The sequence below is a fragment of the Schistocerca serialis genome, chromosome 11 (assembly GCF_023864345.2).
Source record: "Schistocerca serialis cubense isolate TAMUIC-IGC-003099 chromosome 11, iqSchSeri2.2, whole genome shotgun sequence".
Taxonomy (NCBI): Eukaryota; Metazoa; Arthropoda; class Insecta; order Orthoptera; family Acrididae; genus Schistocerca; species Schistocerca serialis.
Window position 1 is genome coordinate 188,837,723 of NC_064648.1, and position 20,296 is coordinate 188,858,018.

The 20,296-nt window shown below is 39.7% G+C and overlaps 1 long non-coding RNA gene across 1 annotated transcript in view; it reads right to left on the bottom strand.

The window, feature by feature from the left end:
- Positions 1–2,922: 2,922 nt before the first annotated feature.
- LOC126426722 (uncharacterized) overlaps positions 2,923–20,296 on the bottom strand; it is a 34,442-nt gene continuing 17,068 nt past the window's right edge. Inside the window, exon 3 of the long non-coding RNA XR_007576402.1 lies at positions 2,923–3,057. This is a non-coding gene — a long non-coding RNA (uncharacterized LOC126426722). The remainder of the gene's footprint in view (positions 3,058–20,296) is intronic.

The window sequence follows — 20,296 nt, forward strand, 5'->3', positions numbered from 1 at the left end:
GGCTGAGCTGCACGTCACACCTACCTCGTGTCATACGAAGATGGCGAGGGATGCTGCAATCTCTAGTTCCTCTACATCCAAAATAGAAATCCCTCCTCCACGAAATTCACCGTTAAGGTTCGCTGTAATTTGACACTTTCTGAAAAAATGACTCTATGTAATACCGTCTGTGGCAGTGATGCTCAGTAGGAGTGTATATTAAATTCACACAGGGATCGGTTCCATTTGCACTGTTCGCTCACTCTGTTTTTATTCGAACAAATTGGCCATCATCTGTTGATTACAAATCACACTAAATTCGAGGTACTACGTCCTTACAGTTTAACTCTTGCCAGACATATGTTCTTTCACATTAACTTCTGACAAATTTTTTTCCCTTCCACTATATTAATTGTAAAAATACACTTTTAAGCAACATGGTTTCTTCTTTACAAGTGCTACACAGTATATACATTGATTTTTAACGTTTTCTTTAATACCTTACTGTATTTCTCAATCAGTATGTCAACATCCTGTACAACAACTGCTCTTATTCCTGTGTCCTGTGCAATTGTCCTTTAACACTATGCATTCACTTCAAACAACATGTCACAACGACACTTGTTTGTTACTGTCTCATACTATAACATTTTGTACCCCTCTGACCAATCAGAACACTAATCAGCGCTACGAACACCATTACATGTTCTTCCACACAGTTGAGTTATCTCCATCTTCCTGCTCCTCTGGTTTGACACTGATACTAATTTTTCTTGGCACAGTACTGAACATACACGTAATACACACATACAATTCTTATTTAAGACTTGCATATTTCCAAAAAATAAATACTGTCATGGAACAATGTAGATAAGTAAATAAATTCGCAAAAAAATTCTGTATCAAGCTGAAGTTAAATATGGTACAAGGGAATAATTTTCAGATACACAATGCGTTGCCAGAGGTGAAAGTCATGTAAATTGTCATTAAAAAATTCCTAGTACTAGTCGGAGACAGAATTTTGGGTTGAGCGATCTAGTGTGAGACAAAAGACGAAGCACAGTTCTGCAGTTATTTGCAAGATAAGAAGGGTAACGTAGACATCTTTTTGAAGCTTTGTAGGAATAAATGGGAAAGGCAAACATTCCTGCAAAGACATTGCAAGAGTATATTCTGTTCCCTTCACTGCCCAGTGGTTGAAATATTTTTTTCATATGCAAGAAATTCTTGCAGTATTTTCGTTTTTATCATATGCTATGGATAACAAAATATTTTTGTGAAAATTTCGGAGACCAAGTTAACATGTTATCACAGGGTGGGTTGGAAGAAATGGAGCAAGAAATTCTTATTATCTTGTAGCAAATTACATTTTAATAGTAGTTACTTAATGTCAATTCATTAAATTAACTAGACAAACACAGACATGTAGAATAATTTAGAACAAGTGAGAAAAATACACTGGTTTTGCGTTAGCAGTAGGAGTTAATTTTGTGTTGTCAGCTGGATTCAATCATTATGACTGGTCACTGGCTGTAGTCCTGCCTACAGTCGAGACAGCCCTTTGGAAACAATATCCATGTAACTTACAACGAGGATTGCGCAAGGAGAGACCGTTCATTTCTCCTCCTTTCCAGATTTCTCTCAGCTGTTGAACAGAGCTCCTGTCCTGGGCGTATGATATCCGGATTCCACCACGACAGCACTCTGTTCCTGAGCAGAGGCAGCGTCGTTCCATTACAAATGAAGAAAACGAACTGCAGTGGTCCCTGCAGCATCGTGGCTATGTGTACGTAGTACACAAACTGCGCTATGCCTTGTGCCTGGTGGAACCCAATTCTAATAATTATACCTATCCCGCTCAAAATAACACCCTTAACTGACATAAAAACATATTGTTTCTTAGAGGCAAATTTATCGTTACTAAAGATTTTGAGTTGCCGCATGGAGTTCCGAGCATGTAAGTACATGTATCCCACCGACCCAAGACAAACCAAATTGAAAGTTATCGATAGAGAAATCCCCGCAAGGAATATTATCCGACTGTGCATCAGGTAATATTTGCTCATCTTTTCGAAAGCAATAGTTGCTGTGCATACCACACTCCACGGTATCAGTGCGTACAGCGCTTGACCACGGAATACCCTTCTGGCTTCAGCAGGTGGCAGGTCGTCAGGGAGCCTAAGATGACGGACACACGCGTACATTTGGTAGCAGAATAAGTTTAGCCAGATACATCTTAGAAGAGTAAGGGCACTATCAATGTGGACCATCGTAGATAGGTCGGGGACACCTGTCATACGATAAATGACCTCAGAACACAAGATCTGCGTTATACCCGTGATCTGAATGGACAAGAATATCTTTCCCGGGACATTACGTAACTGGGGCAGGTACATGTATACAACAGTGGTCAAAAAGCGGAAAATAATATTTAAGGCTATAAATGACATTTCTAAAGGTTTTAAGCTGTCGATTTTGAAATCTTTGTATTTCAAGGTGGCACTGTTCAAGCTGTCTTTGTACTTAAGAGCCCTTTCTGTTGGCCTCACATACCCTTTGTAGAACTCTCTTTCCCACGTTAAATTGTACGTCGTGAAGTGTGATCCGTTTGTGTAGAAACTGACGCCGCATAAATCGAAAGACTTATGGAAAGAAAAATCGCCACACATCAGCAACAGGACTGCTCTGGAAACAGAGCAGATGGTGTCTGTAGCGTTCGACTGCAGGCAGGACTGATCGCCAGGGCTGTCGAAATAGCAGCGAGCATCATGTACGGATTGTAGCATACTAAACGGGACGTCCTGACAAACGCCGAACGAGTTGGCTGTCATCCAGGCCAGCAGGCAGAGGTTATCCTCTGCGTGTAGGCCAGGTAGCTGGTGACGGGTACGTGGGGCGACCTCTGCACCACGTCGTCCCACAGCTGCACGCGGCACCGCTCGCGCAGGTTTTTGGTTTCCGGTGGCAGGTCTTCCAGCGGACACGTGGGGTGGTCGAGGGCGTTCGCCAACAGCTGCACGCAGTCAGTGTCCACGGAGAGCATGGCGTTGCTTCTGTCCTCCCTCTGCCACTCCTCATCTGGAAAAGAATCACTGCGAGTTGAGTGGTGCTCACACACCAAATGTATGCAGAAGCAGATGTACGCATCTGATCCCAGAGGCTCCTCTGGATGATAAGACCAGGTGTATTTCATCATCGATGATAAATAATGTCAACAAAACTTTTTGTATTTGGAAAGATATATACCAGAGTTGAATCGAGAGAAGAGCACGTAATTCGTTTTCATCTACAGAGTACGCAGGAAGTCCTCAAAACCCTCCTGACTATCTACAGTAACTGTTCATCATTTCCTTGTGCCTTTCTCCCACGTCAACGCAGGGTCGGCGTTGTTACTATGGATTTGCCATTGTTAGTGCATAGGGCATCCAGATCCCCTTCCTATCCCCCCCCCCCATAACCTCCCCCCCCCCAAGATGGAATTAGTGTACCCCAGCTGTCTGCGTCTAGTGAAAGCCATGGAATAGTGTGAACGTGTTCAGATGTCTGGGAGTCGTGTAATGGAGGCGGGACGTGGGGACTGCCCGGTATTCACCTAGTGGGATGTGGAAAACCGCCTAAAAACCACATCCACGCTTGCTGGCACACCGGCGCTCGTCGGTAATCCACCAGGCGGATTCGATTTGGAGCCGGCGCGCCTACCCTAGTCCAGGAAGCAGCGCATTTGTGCTCTCGGTTAACTTGGTGGGTGACTTTGTGCAATCATTGAGGACATACATTCGTTTGCTTGGTATCCCTCCTTTGAAGCTGACGAAAAGCGTTGGTGTAATTACTATACTCTTTTGTTTCACTACAGCACCATTTCAGTTGTGAATTCGTGTTGAAACAGTTACACTGTAGAGGTGCGTTTAGTGGCGCGTGTATGAATATACGAAGGTCCACAGAGAGGGCAAACAACGAAAAACATTATGAGAGTATTTGCCATGGTGCAAATCGTAAAGCAGCTCTGCTTGTTTGAGCGCAATAAGCTGGTTATGTATCGAAGGCTGGTAGCGTGCTGGACGTAAAAAATACAAATGAAAGCGTGTTTCCTCAACCGGCCGAGCAGTCTGGAATGAAATCCTTTCGCAAGAGTTGCTCACATTCAAGCATTGTGGTCACCAACATATGACCACATTAAAAAATATTTGATAATGAAAGGATTTAGGCCAAAGTTAATGAATAAAGTATCTGACTGCTGCTTGGAGCAACTAGTTGCGACCTGCCGCGTCTCGCCCAAGAGTGTTAACAACAAGTATTATTTTTTATAGTCTCTAGCCGTATTTTGGAGTCTGAAGCGAAGCCTAATCACAGGCTCTACTGTAGAGATTTTGGCGCAATTTCCACTAGCAGAGAGACAGGTTCACGAAATAGGTTTTTGTATATCATCTGTAAATTTTTAGTGCAAACTTCCTGAGCTTTGATAAATTAAAGTCCTTGCCTGAGTGAAAACCATGCGATTACCATGGCACGTTTACCTGTCTACATGTGAACGCTAATCTCAGTAACTGCTGCAGGTGTGCGTGTGTGTGTGTTTGTGTGTGTGTGTGTGTGTGTGTGTGTGTGTGTGTGTCTGGAGCTTACAGTCGGTCAACAGCGAGATTATCAGCACCCTTACTCACATTAAAAGAAACAAATGTGGATAAAACTAAGAAAATGGTAACACACAGTGAGGAGGAAACCTTTAAAGTGACGCTCATCCTCTCTCTCCTACCTCACTCGCGTTGACCACACAAGCACTCTGTCTCGCACCAGTTAAGGCAACGGATAAAGGGTGAAAGGTGCTATATCTGGGATTAAAACGAAAATAAAAGGACAGGTGAGCTAAAAAAAGAGACTCTAAGAAATCTGATTGGCTGACCACATACGAAAAAGATGGGTTAGCTGGGCACACAATTAATACGTTAAAATCATCTCCCTAAAATTTTCGGAAACATAGTTGACAAATCACAAAACCATAAGACTCTCATCACATTCGTTTGAACGTTAATTAAAACGGAGGGCAGATCTATCAGCAAATCAGTCGCTGCCCACTGGTCGGAGAATAAAACACAGTGTGATAAAATCTGGCACACTATGATCTGTATGCCACAAGTACTACACAATGGACAGAGTCCTCACCGGAGCAAGAAGCCACGTGTCACAGGGCTGTGGCCTGTGTGAAGACGACTGGGCAGCCGCTCATCCTCCCACCGACCCAAAAGCAAGGAGACGGCAGGCAGGTGGATGGCACACCGCGCTAACTCAGCAGCACGGCACGCCTCCCTGCTTGCTAGACCTGCCCTATCGTTTCCAGCAATATCCACATGCCCTGGCACTCAGCAGACTGACTTCTCCTTCCACTGCCGTTGTAGTAGGAGGAGGACGTCCTGGATATTGTGCACTACTTTAGCTACTGGGTACAAACGTTGTAGAGAGTGAAGAACAATTAGCGAATCAGACAAGACAAGAAATTTATCACGTTAAGCACATCTCGTCTGCTACAGTGCCTGCAAGGTCGCATGTCAATCTGCATCAAAGACAAAAAACTTGCAAGGCAGTCAGACATCGAGTATACAAACAGAGAAAACAATAGTGCAACCAACAGTGTCCCCCTGTTTCGACCCATCCATAAAGACAGTTATAAAGGTTTGGTGACCATTAAAAAAGTCCTTTGGAGTGCTACATCTGCTATACTACACTAAATCTAAAGTTACTCTGGACCTCTACAGTAGTCAGGGTAGCAGACTGTTAAAACACTGCATTTGGGGTTGCACTTGTTCCACACCAAGTGACTACAGCACATGCCCTACCTAGTGTCCATATGTCCATGTTGCTCATGGAGAAATGGCATTCCAGAGGTGGAGGAGCAATGGTATGGTGTGCAGGTGTAGTTGGAGCTACAAGAAACTTACATGCCTGATTCACCATGAGGAGGTGTCGCTAGATGGTGAATGGCCGTTTCCCAACCTTAGCACAGAGACTGCGTATGGGGCTGGTTCTGTAAGCGCATCCTAATATCCTTATGCGTCAATAATCTTGAGGTAAAAAGACCTCGTTGACCTGTGCACTGTGCATCCATAGTCTAGCCACGAACACACAAGAGCCCTATAAAACTGGAGCAGACACACCCTGTCTCATCCCCTAGACCTTAGGTCAAGGCACTTTACAGTATTCAGTGCCTTCTGGGTTCTGGCTTTCAGGTCTCACAGGTGTGGCAACCACGAAAATTTGGAGTTCAAACTGAGGCCCAGAAACTTGATTGAGTCTTAAAAATGTCGACTTGTATCCCTCACATGCAAGTCAGGTAAATTAAAATTACAATGAGAATAATTAAAATTCTTATCTGCAGAAAACTGAAAACCTGTCTTTGCAGCCCACCTCCCTAACTTCCGCACTCTAAGTGCAACTGGTGGGTCGCCGTAGCACTTCTGGAGGAGGAACATGAAACAGCAAAATTGTCCACAGTTAAGAAGCACTGTACAAGGCTCCTTTCTGTATATGTGATACTGTTTATCGCTAAAAAAAAAGAGGTTAAAACTCAAAACATTGCTCTAGGAACACCATTCCCTTGCTCAAAACATTCCAACAGCGTGTTACGAAATCAAGCCCTAAAAAGGCGCTTAGACATGAGGGACCATATGAAGATGGTGAGGTGACCATGAAAGCTCCATTCGTGGAGTTGCACGAGAATACTGTGCCTTCTGGGTTCTGGCTTTCAGGTCTCACAGGTGTGGCAACCATGAAAATTTGGAGTTAAAACTGAAGCCCAGAAACATAGCGTTGTACACCTTACTGATATCAGAGAATATGCCAAGACAGTGCTGTCTGCATAGTAAGGCCTGCTGAATAGCCACCTCTAGTAGAGTCAGGTTGACAACAGTGGATCGAAACCTCCAGAATCCACACTGAGAGTGGCTAAGCAGTTGCCTTGTTTGTAACAGCCAGACCAAACGACGGTTAACTATTCGCTCAAGGGTCTTCCCTCCACAGCTTGTGAAGGCTGGCATCAGCAGTAGTCGCTGCAAAATGATCTGCCAGAGTTTGAGTGATGTTTCTGGGTGTAGTTTGGAGACACTTCTATTTCAGCACTGCTGTTAGAAACCCTCATAATGGGTTCCAGTACTTTTATAGAAGAAGTGGAATGGTTGAAAAAGTCCAGAAACGCTTGGTACGCCGTTTTCTTGCTCTCCTTAATGATGTGTTAAGTATTGGCTCTCGTGACCTGAAAGGCTGTGAGATTGTTTGCTGCTGGGCTGTACTTAAATCGTTGAAGAGCTAACTGTATGCCTGTCCTGGATTGCTGAGCGACACACACCAGTCCAACAAGCAACAGGACCTTGGGATTGATAAGTCAGTGGTGTGATGGATCTATCGTGTGATGTGGTCCACCCATTCGCTGACACTGTTGCAGTCTTCAGACACAGCCAGATGGACGAAAAGCATCCAGTTAGCCCTACTGACCAACAATTTTGGTGGCTTCTGTGCAGGTAATGCTCCATCCAGTAGGTGAATACAGACTGTGACGTGGTCACTGAGTGAAGATCATCAGTGACTTCCCACTGAACCTGGTCTGCGAAGCCTGGAGAGCAGAAAGAGAGGTCGCTGGCTCACAGTGACCCAGTGGCAGCACAGAAAGGAGTGGGAGTGCCTGTGTTGAAGATATGCAGCTCGTGAGACATCAGAAAGCTCTCCGAAACGCGACGGTGAGGACAAGTAGAGATTGATCTGCACAGGATATTTAGGACATTAAAGTCTCCAAGTAGGAAGAATGATTGGAAGGGCTCTTTCATAAGGTCTGTGACAGTCTCAGTGTGCAAATGGATAGGGTGTAGTAAACCAAATTTGGTAAATAGATAGCACACGAGTAGGCAGTTAATGTTATATGTGGCCCCCCGTGACAGGACGTTGTTGATTTTACAGCTTTGCAGTATTACGTGTTTTACAAAAGTAAAGTGAGCATAAAACGTCCAGCGGCACGAACTTGCAGCCAATTTGAAAGAGTAAATAGCAGAAAGTTATCTAAGATTGAAAGTGAAAGATATCTGAATATAATATTAACTAAAATGGACAAGAAACTAGAAATGAATGGATTTAGATGAGAATGAATTCTCGGAGGTAGAGGAAAGTGAGTACACATTTACCGAAAGACGATACAAAAGAATGAGTGACATCCTTTCCAAACAAAATCCAGAATGTGAAGCAAAACCGAAAGAGCCACAGGTGATACTATGCTAGGGCATGCTTTAATTAATCTCATGAAAGAATTTGAATTGCAGGAACCAGAAGAACTACCTGATGAAATCATAGAGGGACGAGAACTGTTAAAGATCGCTAGAGATATAGAGATCAAGAAACCTAAAAAGCCACCCCGTATACAACAGAAATAAGTAGGTAACATTTCCTGGAAGGACATAATGGTTGAACATAATTTATTGTGGGAAGAACAGGAGGTGAAAGACTCTAGAACTGTTAAACAAAACCATTATCCCCAGTAATGTTTATAATATTGAGTTGCAAGTATTTTTGGGTATAGGATCAGAAATTAGTGCTGTATCAGAATCATTTTTTGAACATATTTCAAGTAAGTCAGGGTTAGTAATAATGTCTGTGAGTGGAGTGAAGATTGTAGGAGCTACTGGCAAGTCCAGTAAACCCATTTGCAAAAATGTACTGATTGAATTTAAAATGCAAGGACAGAAATTTGAACATGACATTTTAGTGGTACCTGAATTAAGTGCTGAGATTATTTCAGGTATTGATTGACTGGACAAAGAAAAAGTGTTTTTAGAGTGTCGTAATGGAATTGTTAAAATTAATAGGGAGCCTAATACTTTAGAAATTAAATTTACAGAAGATGACACTGTACATGGTGCTAATGTAGAATCCATAATGCTAGAGATAGAATCTGAAAATGATGGTTTGTCCCACTTATATGAAATCTACCATGTGAAAAATTTAATACTGAATGAATAAAAAATTGACAATTTTAAGGAAATTGTTGCTATCCAAGAACTCTTGTGTGAACAGAAAGATGAACTATTTGCTGTTTTAAATAACAACAGGGAAGTATTCTCTGATAAACCAGGTGTTGTCACGAACTTTGAATACCATATCGATGCAGTTGAACATGAACGATTCTGTGTAATACCCTATCCAGTGCCAATAGCTAAGAAAGAAGTGGTACAGGGCGAAATTCACAGAATGTTAGAATGGGGAGTGATTGAAAGAAGCAACAGTAAATATAATAGTCCACTTATTATAGTAAATAAGGAATACAGTGGCATGCAAGTTGTTATTCATGCATAAACACTGAACAAGATTGTCAGGAGAGAGGTAGACAGGCCAGAAAACGTGGGTGATCTGTTGCAAAAATTCCATAGTGTAATGTACATAACTAGTCTTGCCCTCACTGCGGGATATTGGCAAATAATCATTACACGAAGATTCCCAGAAACACACAGCATTCGTGTTTGCAGGGAAATGCTATCAGTATAAAGTTGTACCTTTTGGTTTAAATGCTTCTGTTTCAGTTTTTATAAGAGCATTAGATACTGTGTTAGAAAAAGAAATTTGTGCTAGATTAACTGTTTGTATAGATGATTTGTTGATTGCTACTGAAAGTTGGGAAGAACATTGTGAACTATTGAACAAAACTCTCGTTGCTCTTCAAGCAGGAGGAATGACTTTGAAATTGAAGAAATGTGAATATGTAAAACAGGAGATTAAGTTTTTAGGACACATCGTAACTACAGCTGGGATTGGCAAGGACCCAGAGAAGCTAAATGCAATTGAAAAGTGTCCTCCACCTAAGAACAGAAAACAACTGAAAGCATTTCTTGGTCTTTGTGGTTTTTATAGCAAATTTGCGAAGGGGTAAGCTTTTAATAGCCCACATTTGAACTGTTTGGTAAAGAAAAACAGTGCATATATTTGGACGTCAGAATGTCAGAAAGACTTCAGAGACTTGAAAACCGAGTTAATAAGAGAAACTATTTTACATCATCCTATTTTAAGTGAAACATTCCACATGATGACAGACAGTAGCGCATAGGGGATTAGTATTGAAATCTTTCAAGAAAGCACAGAATTTGCGGAAGCAAAACATAGAACTATAGCTTTTGCTAGTAGAGCTCTAACTAAATATGAGAAAAATAACACTATTTCAAAGAAAGAAGCTTTAACCATAATTTGGGGCTTAAAGAAATTTAGAAATTACTTATGGGGCACAAAACTATTATTCATACTGACCATAGAGCCTTAACTTTTTTGAAAGACTGTCGATTGTTTACTGGCAGGTTAAGTTAATGAGCTCTGTACTTACAACAGTTTGATTATGAAATTTTGTATATCAAAGGCAGTGAAAGTCGTGTGGCCAATGCTTTATCTCCATTGCCAGAGGATATGAATAACCTACTGAAAGAATGTAATAAAGATGGTAAGTTTCACATGAGATGTATCAAAGACGTTGCAGGTAGAAAAAGAACTGAACAGATTTGTAAGAGTATGCGGTCTGGAAATCTGTTAAAACAAATTTCATTAACTCCAACGTACCACAAATCAGTAAATTTTATAAGATCTTTAATGGAGTATTGTATAGGAGGAAGATGCAAGTACTCAGGAATGGAAAGTTTATTGGCCTATGCAGTTTGAAAATGAAGTTATTGATTATTTCCATTTTGCCTTAGGCCACTGTGGTCTAAAAAGTGTATTGAGAAATTAACTGATGTAATTGTGATTAATGTGGGTGCCACCGAGCAAATTGCTGACAGAATTAAATCTTGTGATGTGTGTCATAGGGCACAAGTTGCTAACCAGACCAACCAGGGTATATGCAAAACACAGTGCCAAAAGACACCTTGGAATTGTTATCAGTAGATTTGTATGGTCCTCTCCCTAAAACATAAGGAAGTAGGTCTTATATTGTGGTATTTTTAGGAGTTTTCTCTAAATTTATTAAGTTATACCCTATCAGAAAAACTACTGCAAAAGCACTCTTCAGTAAAATGAATGAATATTTTAACACCATTGGTAAACCCAGAGCAGTCCTATCTGATAATGGACCTCAGTTTATTTCTAAAATATGGAAAGAAGGTATGAGACAACATGGTATACAAGTGAAATATATTTTTACCTACCACCCTGCAAGTAACCCTGTCGAAAGGCATGTGTGGGAATTAGAAAGATTAGGTAGAACCTATTGCCACCATAATCACAAGGCCTGGGGCAGATTTGTGACAGATTTTGAAAACGCCATGAACACTCTCTACCATGAGACAATGGAGTTTACACCCAAATAAATTCTGTTGAACCATAAAAGCAAAAGTGTTATTGAAGAGATCTTGAAATTTCCACCTGTTTTAGGGATTAACTTGCATGAGCAAAAAGAACTAGTTAGGAGGAGAATGAAAGAGAAAGTGGCTGTTAGATCTAAAAGGCATAATAAGTGCCTCAAAACAACTAAATTTAAACTTGGTGACTATGTTCTGGTGAAAACACATGAAAAATCTAGTGAAATTAATGATGAAATTTCTAAATTTAGATACATTTACAATGGACCATTTGAAGTGCAAGGAACTCCACATGCCAGTGCTTATTTTCTTCTATACCCTAAATCAAGAAAACCTTTGGGAGTTACAAACATTGTTAACCTAAAATAGTATGTCCACAGAAACAAATAATGAATGAAATCAAAACCCTCAGAGGGCACTGCACTCTATGCGATGCTAGGTGTCTGGCAAACACCACGTACTCAAGTTATTGACAATACTATTTCCTTTTCTTTTCCTGTTATCAATCTTCCTCTTCTAGCATTCAGAACTTCTACTATCAATTTTCCTTCTTCCCTATCAGAATAGATATCAGAATAAATAGATGTGTATATGCTAAAGGGATGTGATAAATAAATGCAAAATACAGTAATTGTTTATGGATAAAGAAGTAAATAAGTAATACACGTGCACTAGAAAATGACTAAATATGTTGTAAGTAAAGTGGGTACTGTAATAAGAAGTAGAAGCACGCAATGGAAATGAATGACTAAAGTTCTTGGAAGAAAGGTGTACAAGAATAAGTAAAAGTAGAGTGTCAATGGATACTCTAGTATGATTAATGTCTAAAAGTTTTTATATAAAAATGGTGATGAAAAATGTTTGTCAAAAACAAGGGAAAAGTATCTACTATATGTGTATGAGTTAGAAGTGAGATGTTCCTTTTTCTAAACCACAGGAGTTGACAGAAATCACTTGCAATAAAATATAAGATGGTTTCCTGAGTTGATATGTGTAATGACCTAGAAGCGTGTGAAAAAGCAATGACAAATGAATAGAAAAAATCTCATTCTTGACTTAATCCCGCGTATGAGATTTAAATTCACGGGTTTATGATGTTTATGCTACCTGATGTAGTCATTTGAAAAGAAATGTTTTTTGTTACCAGTGTCTAATATATGTGTTTAAGTTTCACATTCTGTATAACATAAAAAGATATATTGAACCAAATGTGTAATATTTACTGGAGATGATGTAATGGGGACTGCAAGGATAAAATTTCTGCAGTATAAAATAAAATAAAATGCCAAAAATGTGTTGTCGGGCAACAAACCAAAGTAGTAAAGAGAATACAATACAGTTAATGACAGAGGACTGCCAATTGCAGCAGGCAATAACAAAGACTTGCCAACCAGGGGCAAGAATACAGTTAAAAATGGCTCTGAGCACTATGGGACTTAACATCTATGGTCATCAGTCCCCTAGAACTTAGAACTGCTTAAACCTAACTAACCTAAGGACATCACACAACACCCAGCCATCACGAGGCAGAGAAAATCCCTGACCCCACCGGGAATCGAACCTGGGAACCCGGGCGTGGGAAGCGAGAATACTACCGCACGACCACGAGATGTGGGCTACAGTTAAAATATTTCCTTTTTAAAGAAAACTTGTACGTGTTTCTGTGTACCTAAATGTTTACAGACATGGTTTGCCGAGTGCTATTGTAGGCAACAAAATAAGCTGAATTTTCTGGATTAATGTCGTGTATGTTTTAATTATGAGTTGCAAAATTGTACTGACTATTTCTTTAGAAGTCAGTGAAAAACAGTATTAAATCTGATGTAACTATAGGTATGTCTGTGCAATCAACCAAAAATGGCCTGTGTGGTTGTAACATGAGGGCAGTGGAAATTAAAGCTAGGTTCTAAATAAATATATTAGAGTGTTTATGTGCTTTTAAGAACAAAAGTTTTGAATTGCTATTAATTAAACGTACAATGTAGGATGCTTTTGTGTTTGGTTAATGTATGTCTTAGTATATGTATATTTGCTTTTCTACAGAATGCTATACTTGTTTCATAAATGTGTAGGTTATTTTATGAACTGGTTGTCTGTTAATGGGTAATATATGTATGAGATGAAGATGATTAAGGATGTCCTGTTTAACGATGGATTTTTTCTCTGTTTATAATAATGTTAAAATTACTTTCTCTGTAGTAAAGAAAATATTTGGACAGTCTATGAGATGATAATGGGTAATGATGTCCTGTTTTACGATAAACCTGTTATTCATAAAGTAAATGATATATATGCTTCTTTTTTAACAATCTTTTGGAAGAAATGTATGATTCTTCTTAGTGTATTTACTGTATGTATGTAACATGTTTTCTCTTACCCAACGAAAGTTGGATGGAATAATTTTTTTTTAGCCAGTACTACTTGAGTGTTATAGACGTTTGGGAAACCTCAATGAAGCATGGGGCATGTGTAACGCAATAGTAAGATCTTATGTAATGTTGTTCTTCTGATTATTATGCTTTACAGAAAGTGTATTTTCTTTAGTATGTGCTCTTGATATGTTGTACTATGTTTTCTCTTCATTGACTAATAGCTTTGGTTGTATTTGGAAATGGATGATTTTGGTTAAGTAATTTTGTATTGATTTGCTAATACGGGTAAATGCAATGTTTACTTAAAAATTTTTACTTTGTAATGGTACTTTGACTACCGCGCCTCCGCCAATACAAAGATATAATTTACGATCGCGTACGCAGAAGAGCGCTGAGCCAGCGACCGATTTTTATAAATAATTTTGTTCGTTTTTTTTTTACTTTTGCGTAGGTTTTTGTTTTTAACAACTAATTGATTAGACTCTCTCTCTTGTCTTCATACTAAAGACGTGTATTTTTCGGCGATGTGTTGAATGTGCTTTTGGGTGAAAATTAAAATTAAATTACAAAGCGAGGTTGTTTCAATAGTGACTCGAGGTGGTTATCATCAAATTTGTAAATTTATCATGACAGCGACAACTTGAAGAAGTTTTCAACAGACGGAGAACAGTGAAAGACGGGTCATCCTACAAGAAAAATTAGGAGGACAGCCATGAAGACTACATTGTAATTAATACTGCGTATCTAACAAGATTATAAATTTCAATTAGTTCCTGATGCTATTTCCGTACAGTCGCTTTTTGTAGTGTTGCCGACCCGGTCTGCCATGCACGGTCAAATTACAGCACGATCTCAATCAATAATACGAAGTCCGCCTTATCTGTAACTGAAACCACCAAAATTCCAAACCCAATCAGGTTTTCTATTTTATATTTTTCATGGCAGAACACCGAGGAGAAGGGTACACTACAACTTGATGCTTGTAACTGCTGATCCAAAGTTAGCTATCTTGGTTCATGTTATGGTAAAATATGGAGTGGTTCCCCTCTAAACAGAAGTTATTTAGCATGTACAAAATGTGATTTGTGTGAGTGAAAAGATGGACATGAGAGTCAGTTGGAGGCTAGCTACTGTACAGTTGGCAGCTAGTGGTTGGGAAGTGAACTGTGCAGGTGTCGAGTTACGCTTTTAGTTCTTGGATTTGTTATGCCAAAGCCTTTGGTGGATGAATGGATTTAATATGATGCTCTGTGGCCTGTGAGTATTATGTAACCTGATGACCTCCACCCCCCCATGAACCATGGACCTTGCCGTTGGTGGGGAGGCTTGCGTGCCTCAGCGATACAGATGGCCGTACCGTAGGTGCAACCACAATGGAGGGGTATCTGTTGAGAGGCCAGACAAACATGTGGTTCCTGAAGAGGGGCAGCAGCCTTTTCAGTAGTTGCAGGGGCAACAGTCTGGATGATTGACTGATCTGGCCTTGTAACATTAACCAAAACGGCCTTGCTGTGCTGGTACTGCGAACGGCTGAAAGCAAGGGGAAACTACAGCCGTAATTTTTCCCGAGGACATGCAGCTTTACTGTATGATTAAATGATGATGACGTCCTCTTGGGTAAAATATTCCAGAGGTAAAATAGTCCCCCATTCGGATCTCCGGGCGGGGACAACTCAAGAGGACATCGTTATCAGGAGAAAGAAAACTGGCATTCTACGGATTGGAGCGTGGAATGTCAGATCCCTTAATCGGGCAGGTAGGTTAGAAAATGTAAAAAGGGAAATGGATAGGTTAAAGTTAGATATAGTGGGAATTAGTGAAGTTCGGTGGCAGGAGGAACAAGACTTTTGGTCAGGTGATTACAGGGTTATAAATACAAAATCAAATAGGGGTAATGCAGGAGTAGGTTTAATAATGAATAAAAAAACAGGTGTGCGAGTTAGCTACTACAAACAGCATAGTGAACGCATTATTGTGGCCAAGATAGACACAAAGCCCATGCCTACTACAGTAGTACAAGTTTATATGCCAACTAGCTCTGCAGATGATGAAGAAATTGATGAAATGTATGACGAGATAAGAGAAATTATGCAGGTTGTGAAGGGAGACGAAAATTTAATAGTCATGGGTGACTGGAATTCGTCAGTAGGAAAAGGGAGAGAAGGAAACATAGTAGGTGAATATGGATTGGAGGGAAGAAATGAAAGAGGAAGCCGCCTTGTAGAATTTTGCACAGAGCATAACTTAATCATAGCTAACACTTGGTTCAAGAATCATGAAAGAAGGTTGTATACATGGAAGAATCCTGGAGATACTAAAAGGTATCAGATAGATTATATAATGGTAAGACAGAGATTTAGGAACCACGTTTTAAATTGTAAGACATTTCCAGGGGCAGATGTGGATTCTGACCACAATCTATTGGTTATGAACTGCAGATTGAAACTGAAGAAACTGCAAAAAGGTGGGAATTTAAGGAGATGGGACCTGGATAAACTGAAAGAACCAGAGGTTGTAGAGAGTTTCAGGGAGAGCATAAGGGAACAATTGACAGGAATGGGGGAAAGAAATACAGTAGAAGAAGAATGGGTAGCTCTGAGGGATGAAGTAGTGAAGGCAGCAGAGGATCAAGTAGGTAAAAAGACGAGGGCTAATAGAAATCCTTGGGTAACAGAAGAAATACTGAATTTAATTGATGAAAGGAGAAAATATAAAAATGCAGTAAATGAAGCAGGCAAAAAGGAATACAAACGGCTCAAAAATGATATCGACAGGAAGTGCAAAATGGCTAAGCAGGGATGGCTAGAGGACAAATGTAAGGATGTGGAGGCTTGTCTCACTAGGGGTATGATAGATACTACCTACAGGAAAATTAAAGAGACCTTTGGAGAGAAGAGAACCACTTGTATGAATATCAAGAGCTCAGATGGCAACCCAGTTCTAAGCAAAGAAGGGAAGGCAGAAAGATGGAAGGAGTATATAGAGGGTTTATACAAGGGCGATGTACTTGAGGACAATATTATGGAAATGGAAGAGGATGTAGATGAAGATGAAATGGGAGATAAGATACTGCGTGAAGAGTTTGACAGAGCACTGAAAGACCTGAGTCGAAACAAGGCCCCGGGAGTGTCCAATCTCCAGTTAGTGTAGGCTTGCAATTGTTGTGCTGATTAAGTTACTCAGGTTTGACAAAGTATTTAAAATTGATGAGTGTAACAATGTCTTTTGTGTTTCAGAGGACAATCATGTTTTACAATAACTGCTAGTATCCACTTTACCACTTTTTTTCTTGTGATTGGTTTCACTGCATTTTCGTAGGAAACAAGTATAGACTGGGTTTTTCCACTACAACTGGCTACTTTTTCTTTAAAAGAAATGTTTCGCATTTCTATGCCTAATTAGTCTGGCGACCGTATTCTATTTCATTTGAGTACGTTTGAGTAATTAAAACTTTATCTAAATTGGATCTGACAGTTTCTGTGTTTTTATGTATCTTTCATTTCAAGTCCAATAAGCAAAAAATGGTTCAAAAAATGGTTCAAATGGCTCTGAGCCCTATGGGACTTAACTGCTGTGGTCATCAGTCCCCTAGAACTTAGAACTACTGAAACTTAACTAACCTAAGGACATCACACACATCCATGCCCGAGGCAGGATTCGAACCTGCGACCGTAGCAGTCCCGCAGTTTCGGACTGAGCGCCTAGAACCGCTAGACCACCGCAGCCGGCTCCAATAAGCAAAATGCTCTAGGCATTTCATGGTTAAATTTTGCAAAAATTCTCACATTATACTGCATCTACATACCAAAATTGGCTATAAATATTATATCTATATACTAAATGGTGCAGTATAGTGTTACACATGACTTTTCCCATGACAGGACAATTTGTTCAATTGGGGCATAATGCATAGTAAACCAAATTTGGTAAATAGATACCACATGTGTAGGCTGTTAGTGTCATACCCTCCCACATGTGCACCAAAGTTAACATAGGCTGCAAATACCTTGCTAAAGAAATAGGTTTCAACCTCCTGAATCTACTCTGTAAACTTGGCCAATTTTTAATCAGTTATGGTATATGGGGGTCAGATCAGGGACTGAGGGGAAGAAAAAGGGTTGGGTTGATTTTGGGGGAAGAGACCAAACCACAAGGTCATCGGTGTCATCAGATTAGGGAAGGATGGGGAAGTAAGTCGGCCGTGCCCTTTCAAAGGAACCATCCTGGCATTTGCCTGAAGCGATTCAGGGAAATCATGGAAAACCTAAATCAGGATGGGCGGACACGGGATAGAACCGTTGTCCTCCTAAATATGGTAGATGGAATTAGCATTGTTTTCACAGTTTGGCCATATCGATTCAAGTGTCCATTGGAGGCCCCCATGATAGCGATAAATAAATCACTCCTTATTCTAAATAAATCTATCCCTATAGCTGAGTATGCTTCTGGACGAACATCGTAACTTTGAACTACAAATAGAGAAAACTGGCAGAAAAGGTATAAATGTGATGAATAAAGTTATAACCGTAGCTAACAGGCAACAACAATCAGAGTTTACCATCAATCTATATTAGCATCAATTACAGGATATCGTGTGAGACTTTGGACTCATAGGTTGGAGCTAGTTAAGGCAGCTGCATTAGTGAGGAGAGTTCAGTCAGGAGTGCTGCCAAAATTAATGGGTGTCTATTGAACTGCCCCATATGATGCTTTGTCAGTAATTCTAGGAATATGCTCACTATAGTTGGAAAATAAAAAAAAACTGGTCTTTTACTGGCTACAGAAAGGAATCAAATGAAAGTATGAAGGGTGCCTGGAACTGAGGCCAATCCGAAAAAGTAATAAATAAAAGATTACATATTACAACTGTGGCAAAACGTGTGGGAGGGAGTAAAAACGAGATTTCTTAACCCGTCGAGTGGACTGATTCATTACCTGACTGTTATGGCCCTTATGCTAAGTATCTATACAAAATTGGAAGATAGATACATGATAGCTGTTCCTGGGACAGTGCAGGCACACCAGAACACACATTGTGGGAGTGCATGATCTGTGAAGATAAATAATAACCAAATAATAGTAAATAATAAATAATAAATCACTACTCAGTTCAGTTCAAGTCCTTGATTATCCAGTTAATGAAACCTCTCATGGCTTGGCACCTGTCTGCTAATGCAATCTACCTACTATGCCAAGAACACTGTAGTGTTATTCTAACGCTGATTTTCGGAAGGGAAACTCATTTTTAGCTGTGTTTGAAGATTGTACACACATGTGAGTCTTGTTCTGCTGTCCGTCAATATCATAGGTTACCACATGCCTATCCTAAAATCCATGATGCTGTGTGGTGCTCTGAATAATTTAGCATAACTAATAGGTGAAAGCACTGAGTACTAATGAACAGTTAATTAATTCATTCCATGTGAGGATGAACCTGAATTACATAATTATCTATGCTTTTTTGTTTAACGTTACCCACTCATCTATGGTTTAATAAATCTTGTGTGAAATTCCTTAGAAATCTACTCCTACAGCTATCAGTATCAAGATTTTACTTTAAATACTGATCCTAATTGCTATGCATTGTTTGAAAAGAATATTACTTCACCTGGTATTGGCCAGTGGCGACCAAAGGCACTCAGTTTGATTACACTTATCTACAAGAAGTCAGTGGGTAAATTGTTTCCCATTGCCACTTTTAAATCTCTTATTGTCACAGTTCATAAACCGAGTCATTCAGTTAAATGGTTACGTTTTATTTGATAAACCTTGGTACAACGTTTTGGTAGGCACTCAGGTCTGTCTCCAGTAAGTCCTTACATTTTATTTAATTGACACTGCCAGAATCTTTTGATAGACAGTTGGATCCTGTCAAGAAATCTCATTTCCAGTAAAGTGAAAGTAATAGTTATGTCTTATTTTGTGTCCCTGTCAGGATAGCACTTTTGATATGACTTCATATACACTAGTTAGGTGGTAATATTGGCTTATACATATTTTGTAGGTATATCATATCAATATTAATATTGATGATTACTCATGTTTATCACTGTCCTAGAGGTACTATGCAGGTGCTGCATTAGCAGAATGTCACAGCAAAGTTTGCAGCTAGTCATGTATGAATTGGCATACTTACATCCGACTGCACTTCCTCCTTAGGCCAGTGATCAGTTAGTTATACATGCAACCCTTGTCTGGTACTAAGTTTCTAACGGTCAGAACGACCATAACACCTCTTTCATCATGAACATATCATACTGTACAATCCAGTACTTTCCTTGTGCAGAATGCAGTAACACTGACCTTTTAAAATGATTTTTTCAACCAGCACTACTGTTTAGACACATCATTCATACAAAGTTTTCTCAGTATTATTAGGATTCACAGAATCAACATTTATAAGAAAATTATTAACAATTTATATTCCATAATTAACTATTCAATTTTAAATAAAAATATTAATCATTAATGAAAAATAGAAAATTATAAGAAATATTATACTTAGATCATATACGAAACGTTAAAATAACTGCAGCATTTACAATATTAACACTTTCACTGCCTCAGACGTGCTGGGTGTAATGTGGATACTGCTGGCCAAATTATTATACCTGTGCTGTCATGAACTACTTATCATCC